This window comes from Schistocerca gregaria, chromosome 1 (genome assembly GCF_023897955.1).
Source record: "Schistocerca gregaria isolate iqSchGreg1 chromosome 1, iqSchGreg1.2, whole genome shotgun sequence".
Taxonomy (NCBI): domain Eukaryota; kingdom Metazoa; phylum Arthropoda; class Insecta; order Orthoptera; family Acrididae; genus Schistocerca; species Schistocerca gregaria.
In genome coordinates, this window is record NC_064920.1 from 448,170,840 (window position 1) to 448,180,337 (window position 9,498).

Consider the following 9,498-nt stretch of genomic DNA (forward strand, 5'->3'; position numbering starts at 1 on the left):
TTTAAACATCCATGTAAACAAAACTACTCAGCATACCAAGCTGACGCCTCCCTTACAATACCAGGTATTGCGCGACTTGCACCGACAATACAAACTAATATTTTATTGAGGTGAGTGACTCACTCCGAAAACTTTCCGCAAAAGAAAAAAATGTATGTGTTGAGGAGGGCGGGAACTGACGGCTTATGTATTCTTATCAAAACTACTCTACTACTCAGACTAATTAGATCTGCTCTTACCTCTGAATCCAATAGACAAGAAAAGAAAATTGTTCGAGGTACAAGCCGTTGTACTGGACTGAATATGAGGGAGCACTGAAAAGTAAGGCCTCAGAATTTTGTGTGTGAAAACTCTTCAAGATTTTTAAGCGAAACAAACTTTATTAACATTCTCGATCTTTATTCACCAAGACTATGTCTTGATTTCTAGACATAGTCACCCTGGCCACGAACGCAGTTCTCCCAACGAGAGACCAGCTTGTTGATATCGTCACTGGAGCATGTTTGACATCGCTGACAGAGCCATGACCTCACCTCTGCTTGCATCGCTTCATCACAACCAAAGTTAAGTCCTCGAAGTTGTGCTTTAAGTTTTGGAAACAGGTGAAAATCGGATGAGGCCAAGCAGTGACTATACGGGGGATGATCAATTACGGTAAATCCAGGCCGTCGGATTGTTGCAGATCTTATAGCTGTTGTGTATGGTTTGGCATTGTCGTGCTCAAAGAGGGGGTGCTCCATGTGTAGACAAATTCTCGAATTCGTGTTTTAAGTTGTCTTAGTGACTGACAGTACCTTGCAGAGCTTATCGCGGAGTCTTTAGATGCGAATCCCATATCCATCACACCTTTAACATATCAGAACACTTAGCATGACTGCCTGCTGATGGCACGGTCTTGAACTTTGTCGGCGTCGGTGAGCCTCTGTCAGACGCGTTGATGTTAGCAACACCGTTTCCTTCATGAACAACCCAACGTGGCACCATTACTAATGTCGATACAATGATCACAGTGCGCAGCTTTCATTCTAATACGTACTTCAGTTGGAGGCACCTCTTCTGCAATTAGAAACTCGATAACAGTAAGCTTTACACACAGCCATGTTAGACGCTACAATTCGGAAACTTCTAGGGGTAGAGGGTTGCAACCTGCGTCAGCAAAGCGGAAAAGGCGACCGACAGATACTCATCACATACAATACTTCAACCGATATTGAGAAAACAATAAAAAGTTTTGGAGCCATTACTTTTCAGTACGTCCTCTTAATCACACAGTAAATGTATTTCAATTACAGTGAAGTGTGTCGCTTCAAGGAATTCAGTTGCACTGATGTATGAAGTGTAGGGCATGTAACCTCAAAGAATAACGTATATTTTTAGCGTATTCTTAAATGCCACGTAACGCGTGCAGCCATCAAGGTCTCCAGGAAGCAACCACCCACATTCCCTCTGCGGATGTGGCTTCCCACTTCCTTTCCTTTATTCTCAGTAACTCCGTAACTCATGAGGTCAGAAGAGGATATAAAACCTATGCCGGTAATAGCAAGAAAGGTGTTCTTGGAAAAGAGGATTTTTTGACATTCAATACACCATGAGTGACAAAACTCATGGCATATCTCCTAACGTCGTGCCGCATTACGTTTTGTCCGGCGTAGTGCCATGGACTAAACAAATCATTGGAAGTCCACTGCATAAATGTTGACACATATTGCCTTAGTAGACGACCATAATTACGAAAGTGTTACCGGCACAGGACTTTGTGCACGAACTGACCTCTCGACTGTGTCCCATAAATGTTTGATGGGATTCATGTCGGGCGATCTGGGTGGCAAAACAATTCACTCGAAATGTCCAGAATGTTCGTCAAACCAATAGCAAACAATTGTGGCTCGATGACATGGCGCTTTGTCATCTATAAAAATTCCATCGTTGTTTGGATACATGAATTCCATGAATGGCTGAGGATGGTCTCCAAGTCAATGAACGGTTCAGCTGGACCAGAGGACATAGAACATTCCAAGTCAACACTGTCCACACTATTATGGAACCATCACCGGTTTCCACAGTGCCCACAACGTGGGTCGATGGCTTCGTGGGGTTTGCGCCCTACCCGAACGTTGCCGTCAAGTCTTACCAACTCATATCGGGGTTCAACTGACAAGGCCGCGGTTTTACAATTGTCTAGGATCCAACCGATTTGGTCAGAAGCCTAGGAGATGCGCTGCAATGTCGTGCTGTTAAGCAAAGGCATTCGCGTCGGTCGTCTACTGCCGTAGCCCATTAACGCGAGGTTTCGTCGCACTGTCCTAACTGATACGTTCGTCGTACGTCTCACATTGATTTCTGTAGGTTATCTCAGGCAGTGTTACTTGTGTGCCAGCAATGGCAACTCTACGCAAACGCAGCTGCTCTCGGTCGTTACTAAAGACCATCGGCCACTGTGTTGTACGTGGCGAGAGGTGATGCATGAAATGGGGCGTTCTCGGCACGCTATAGAAACTGTTGATCGCGCATTATTGAATTCCCTAACGATTCAGAAATAGAATGTCCCATGCGTTCAGATCCAACTATCATCCCGCTATGCGGCCACAATCACGTCGGAAACCTTTCCACATGCATCACCGAAGTACAAATGAAGCTCCTCCATTGCGCTGCCACTTTACACCTTGTGTACGCGCGACTACCATTATCTGTACATATGCATATCGCTCTCCCATAAATTTTGTCACCTCAGTATAAATTCAAGTGTCAGATAATATTTTATAAAATTATTTGTATCCTTTTAAGGAAATGAAACTTGGACGGCAAACAGCACAGACCATCAGAATAGAATCTTTTCGCATCTGTGCAACAGGAAATTGCTGAAGGTTAGTTGCATAGATCGGGTAACTAAAGAAGTGCTAATTTAACTGCAATATCGGAGTCGTTGATAGGACACATCACAAGGTATCAAACAATAGAGAGAAATGTGTAAAATGGTGGGGAGGGGAGGGATGAAACAGGAGAGGGAGATCAAGGCTTGAATGCAGTAAGCCGACTCAAAGGGCTATAGAATGCAGTGGTTACACAGATAAGAGAAGACTTACACGAAATACTCTGGTGTGGAGACCTGCATAGAACAAGTCTTCAGGCTAATGTCTAGCACAGCTGTTTCCAGACAACCTCCTACACAAACCAGTACTCTTATGATATTTTCGTTGAACGTAATACTTCTAATCCAACCCTACTAAATTGTTTGTTAGGGTTGAAGAGCATAATTTCTCTGAATACGGACGAAGCTGAAAAGGGTTACGTCGTGAACACATTGAGTAAATGCTAAAAAACTGATACTTCAATATTTCCTTGCCTAACGTCAAAGAAAAACGGTTATTACAGACGAAGATTGGTGTGACTACATGATGGCTGTTTGGTATGTCTAAATTTACTGGAATGTTTCGGTTGGAGATTGCAACGCTGGTGCCTCGGACGTGCAGTTTACCACCATATTTTTTACGTTGAGAAAGATCGAATCGTTGGAACGAAGAAGATGGGAGCATCATAGCAACAGATCGCTTAGACAGCTGCCTGTAGTGCAGCTACTGAAGCATGTTTGGTGACGAAATGGACTCAAGGCAACGTTCCTGAACGTCTGAAAGTCTAGCAATTGACTCGTTTTAAGACCCTTGTGTACTGGGAGGTGTTTACGCCTACGAATACCATCGTATCCTTTCAGTCGTGTCAGTTTTCTTTCTTTTTTTTTACGCGTTTTCAAAGTTTTACACTTGAGCAGCGCAGCAACCAGATTGGGCACTGAGCTGGCCAAGATAAAGTACGTCTTGCTAAGTGCGCTACTTCCTTTGCGGAGTCGGTATTTAAAACTCAAACATAGCCTGTATAAAGTTCGGTTTAAATTAGCTTAATGTCCAAAGTTGAGCCGTTTTTGCTAAAAATAATGTCTGGACTTAGCCGCCCCAGCACTTCACTCTGAGCAGCCATAGAAGAAAGCCTTGAAGTCACAATAATCTCCTACAAAAAGCACGTAAAAAATCTGGAAGCCACTTACGCTATAGATCTCTATGGCGTCTCTAAGTATGTTAAAAACGTATTCTTAAGTTAAATTATGGCCAGCATATGTCAATGTTTCATTTTAGAAGGTGTAATTTTATCCGTCCGGGCAACAACTTCAAACATATTACGTCATACCTTGACAATGGACTCACTGAAATCACTTCAGTTGACTACCAAGATACTTGTCTCGGCGTTGAATCTTTACAAAGCTACGTGTCGCATTTCGTTTGCTACATTTCCGCAAGGTGGTAAGGCAGGAAGGGGAGGGGTGGCAAGAGGGAGCAATTGCCCGCTCCTGGGATCTGGGCCAACATTTTAGTTATTTTAATTCTGTACAGAATCCTCTCCAATTTCTAATAATTTCTTCCTCAGATTCCATCAAACTGCAGATTTAACATTGCCTACCGCGACGAGAAATACTGGAACTTTACTACATATTTTGGATTTTCTCACATGTCATTTTGTTCACGGATAGGAAATCATGACGATTCCTTGTGTGGCTGCAGTTTAGGGACTGACCAGTAGTCAAGATGAGTACGAACCGTTACAGAGACGTGCCGAAGTAATTTCATAGGAATAGTTACTCTATCCATCCCACTGCCTGTCATTACTCTTACTACTCGTACATGCAACAGTCTGAATGTGTGTTTAGAAACAGAAATCTAGCTTAGCCGCTGCCTGCTTGCTTTCGATAAGTCTGCACAATGTCGTCAAGACGCGAGGTAAGTGGAAATTTTGATTAGGACCAGATGATTGTTTTACTTCAGTCGCGCATTTAATATGAAGACAAGTTGCATTCAGATCAGTTATAGTTCAATTCAATTAGATTCTGTTTAGTCAAAGGTTAGCATACGAGTTTTAAGTTGGCTAATAGTTTGTGGGGACATAGTTTTGGTAATACGAAGATGTTTGTAGATTGAGAGGTATATTTGGGCTAAATTTCTTGTAGAAACAAATATAGTGGGTAGGTTGCAAGTGTTATAGATGACATCAGTGTCATATAAGCCTCTTGAAAGTTTACTCCCAGTTTCTCCATTTCGAGGGGCATTAATGTGCACTGTTTGTTGACATCCAACAGGTTTTTCTCAGTCATTCAGACTTCTTTCCCTATTTCAGATTTTCAGTTTTTTGTTTCAACTTAATCTTATGGGAGTATGACCTTTTTTGTAAATATCCCCTTATTTGTTTCATATTAGCTGAGAAACCCAGCGTTGGTCGAGTCAGAATATATGTCGTGGGAGAAGTCATTCCAGATATGAGACGCATTCAGCCGTAGTTCTCATTAAGGAGAAAGCTATTATCCTAAGGTAGTTTGGTCGCGATGCGTGGCAGTGGGTGAGTGTGGGGGCAAAAATCTGCGAAATATGGAGCAAGAAATACTCTTAAGTACAGCTAAGTAATATATGGCTTAAGAACTTTACCTTATATGTGAAAATTATTTTATTGTTCCATTCACGGTGTAACCTAGTGGTGATAGAGTCCTAAACGTGTTTCATCCATACCGTGGTGGGTGGAAGCGAGTAATTGTGGTTGGCACTGATGCATGCATTTTCGTAAGTGCCACTTCTCTTCCCTCGTCTGTTTCGTCCCTTCGAGCTATTTTCCTCGTTGCGAATTCACATAAGAGAGTATGAACTCAGTTTTAAACTTCGGCATTTTGTCTGGAAACTAAATGATGTAATGAGTAATATTAAATCGTCCACAGTAACTGATAGAGGTATGATGAGGATTACACTCACGAAAGAACGATGCAAAAGAGGATTAAGCTAAGTGATTGACGAAAACGCGCTAAATTATGAAAAGAATCATACTCACGAAGAATGATCGAAATATTTATCCGATATCATTTGTGTGTATCGTTCGATTATTCATTTGTTAGTTGCAAGCATTTATATCTTTGAGTCTATCTGGATTTTTTCTTTGTGTCTCTGTTGATCGTCACTGTAGTGTGGCTGAAGAAAACGCGCTGAGAGATTAAAAACTGGTCTGGATGATATTACACGTCGTTATTAAAGTGAGAATAACGAAACCTCGCAAGTATCGTATTATCTCCAACGAATGAAACAATATACACTTTTTCACATGTGGGTAGCAATGGGTGATCTTGGAGAAAAGTCTATCAGTACGTAAACACTCAGGCCTTTTATATATGGATATAGATTCTTTGGATGTCATAGATTTACTAATATATGTAATTTCAGATCGATGAATCAAAAAGGTGGCATCTGTATTCAAATTAATAAAATAGAATAATGTGCCTAGCCTATACTTCTGAAATATGCAAACCATTTAGGTACCAAAGTAATGAAACTAAAAATACGAAGTAGAAAACTATCAATGTTTCGAGCTTCGATAAGTTATTGTCAGTTTTAGTTCTTTGTGCATGATACCTTTCAAACTCACCTCGTCAGTTACATAAAAAAACTGGTAAGTTTTGAATCTTGGCCGCTCTTGCAAAAATTTCTGCGGACTGTAGGATCTCAAAGGTAGATGAGAAGGTGCTATAACAAAAAGCAATTACAACCCTTTCTCTTTTACTTCTGATTAATAATTTATGGGGAATAAGTCAAACATGGTAGGTATTCAAAACCAACTAAAATCAATGTACAGTTGCTGACATAAACATTTTTTAAGATACAAATTTCGTTTTACTTTCATTCTGAGAAAGTTTATACCAATACTAATATATTTACTACAACGGGACATGTCACTTCTTGTGTGCAATATTTTTTTGTCATAATTAGACAGGGAATCAACAGCATATGTTTTCAATTACTTTTTAAGGAGGGAACGCTTACCAGAGGGTTGGAAAACATCACATGTAGCCAACACACATAAAAAGGATGACAGGAAAAATACTCAAACTGTAGAGGAGTAAGTGTAACAAATTCAGTCTTTGGATGATATGGGCAAATCATAGAGCTATGAATCGAAGCACATATTATGGGCGAAGAAGAACAGAATGGATTCTGTGCCGGAATATCATGCAGAGACAATATATTTTCCCTGAAACAGCTCATGGAAACAGGATTGGCCAGCTATTTAGAGACCGATATGGTTGTGCTTGATCCTAAAAAAGCCTATGATAGCATTCCCCTCTGTAAATTGTGTACTACAATGTTGGAGAACAGTGTGGGTCGTTTTTATGTTCAAGCTGTTAGAGCTTTATATAATGACACAACATACAAAATTCAAATAGGTCCGAATATATCTGGAGATATTCCAGTGATCAAAAGGTTACGATAAAGACAGCGACAAAATACGCTATAGCAGCTACAATTTTAAAACACATTTAAATTACGACATATGGAAACGTTCCTGTCGTAGTATGAATGTGTCTATAAATGATGACATGCTATTCATTTTGTATTTTCTGATGACCAAGTCAGTTTCGCAAAGGATGATGATGACATGAACTACATAGTTAGAACGTTGCACAGGGAATATCAGAAACGGGACTTAACCATTACTTTAGAGAAAATAGTGTGGAGGAGTGGATCCAGGCATAACGTAAGATTTTGAGATAGTAAAGTCTGTGTGTTATTATTAACAAAGATGGCCCAGGAAAAGCTAAAATAAGAACAGCAATGTCCAAGACAGACAAGCAGTCAAACAATTAAATGTAGTGTTATGGAGTACACATATTAGATCAGAAATGAAGATTAGGATATCCAATACTACAGTAGAAAATATAGCAACGTTTGGACCAGAAACACGGAAAATGAAATGAATTAAGAGAAACTTATCGTCAGCGGCGTGGAATTTTGGAGATTGCTGTGGGTTGATTCTACGGGATAGAATTAAAAATGATGACATACGTATGTAGTGGAGACAATCGAAGCAAAACGTATGAGATGGTATGGAAATGTATGCCGTTTGGGTGAGGACAGGTAGCCTAAGAAGATGATGGAATAGATTTCAACTAACAGAAGAAAAAGAAGAGGACAACCGTAAACAACAAGGGAAGAAGCAGTCGGAAGAGCTATTTCAGAGAGGAATTTTCTGGCTGAAAAATGGGAAGAGGCTGGGTTGCGAGAAACAGCTCTCGGAAGCAGTTCAAATGAAAATGAGGCAGATGGCAAAAAATACGTAAGTAAAATGTTTATTATATCAAAAGTAATCGCTATAACCACTGTGAGAGAAGACTATCAGTGACTTGATGGAAAAATGTTTGCAGTTGGTTATGGAACTGTGGCTGTACCTAGGCGTGCATCACTTCGAAGCAAATCGACGGCCACGAATCCCTTTGTGGAGGGCTCCAAAAGTACGGAAACCGCATAGGAGAGATCGGGACTGTATGGGGATGTGTACAGGCTTCGCAGTGTAACTTCTGCAGCGTCGTCGAAACAACCTTGGTAACGTTTGGGTAAAAAAAGCGTTTTATTATCAGTTATGTTTAATTTTTATTAACGTTATAAAATTAAGAAATAATTATTAATATTATAAAATTTTATTAAGATTATAAAATTTCTTAAATTCGTAGGAAACTAGTTTTTTTGGTGGGGGAGGGGGGAGGGGGGATTGCTTCGGTAGCTGTGTCAGGGTCGTAGGATCTCTTTGGTACCGGTACTGTTCTGCTGTGTTGCGCCCGTTTGTTGTAGGTGGTGTAAAACGTCATCAAATAAGAAGGTGGACACCACGGACAAAAAGATACACTTCATAGGAAGAATAAAAGAGAATAGTTGGAAAACGCTGCCGAATTTGTTGGCCCGGAGAGGTCTCTGACTCAGTTTGCACACCGAATAAAGAAACTTGTGGCAAAAGTCGCACTATTGTAGTTCGTTGCAGAAGTTCTAGAATGGTCAGACATAGGTGAGAATGACATAAATGACTTGTTGCGAAATGACAATGACTCTGACTACAGTAGCATTTCTGATGAAATTATCGCCGTTTGGTGATCTACAAACAATGACGATATTGATGCCAGATTAGCTGACGAAGTTTGGCTCAATCTCGACAGTGTGATGCTTACAGAGCTGGATAATATAATGATTTATAGGAACGCCTGGTAGACAAACGTTGGCCGAAGTACTGCTGATGAAAGCCTGAATATCGTGCTGCACATAAGCAACGTAATAATCTGTTTCAAAAGACACGTACGGATTGTCTGAGTGTCGAAACCTCATCGTGTTTATTTCAATATTTGTTCAAAATTCACGTGAAAATGATGTATAAATTGTATGTTTACCTGTAAATAAAAATATAAGCGTGTGTTTGTAGCATTTAACTCATGCCAGTCTGTTAACCGAATTTTCGTAAATTCGTATGACCTAAGTCAAATAAACGAGGTTCCACTGTTCTTTAAATCTGACTGTAGATAACTGCTCCCAGACTGGACAGCACTTAGCGGCGTAAATAGATTCCATTTTACCAATCTAGCGACCCTACATTCAGTGAGAATAGTTATTTAAATACATTTAAGTCATCTATAGACTGTAAACTGCCTATGTTTTA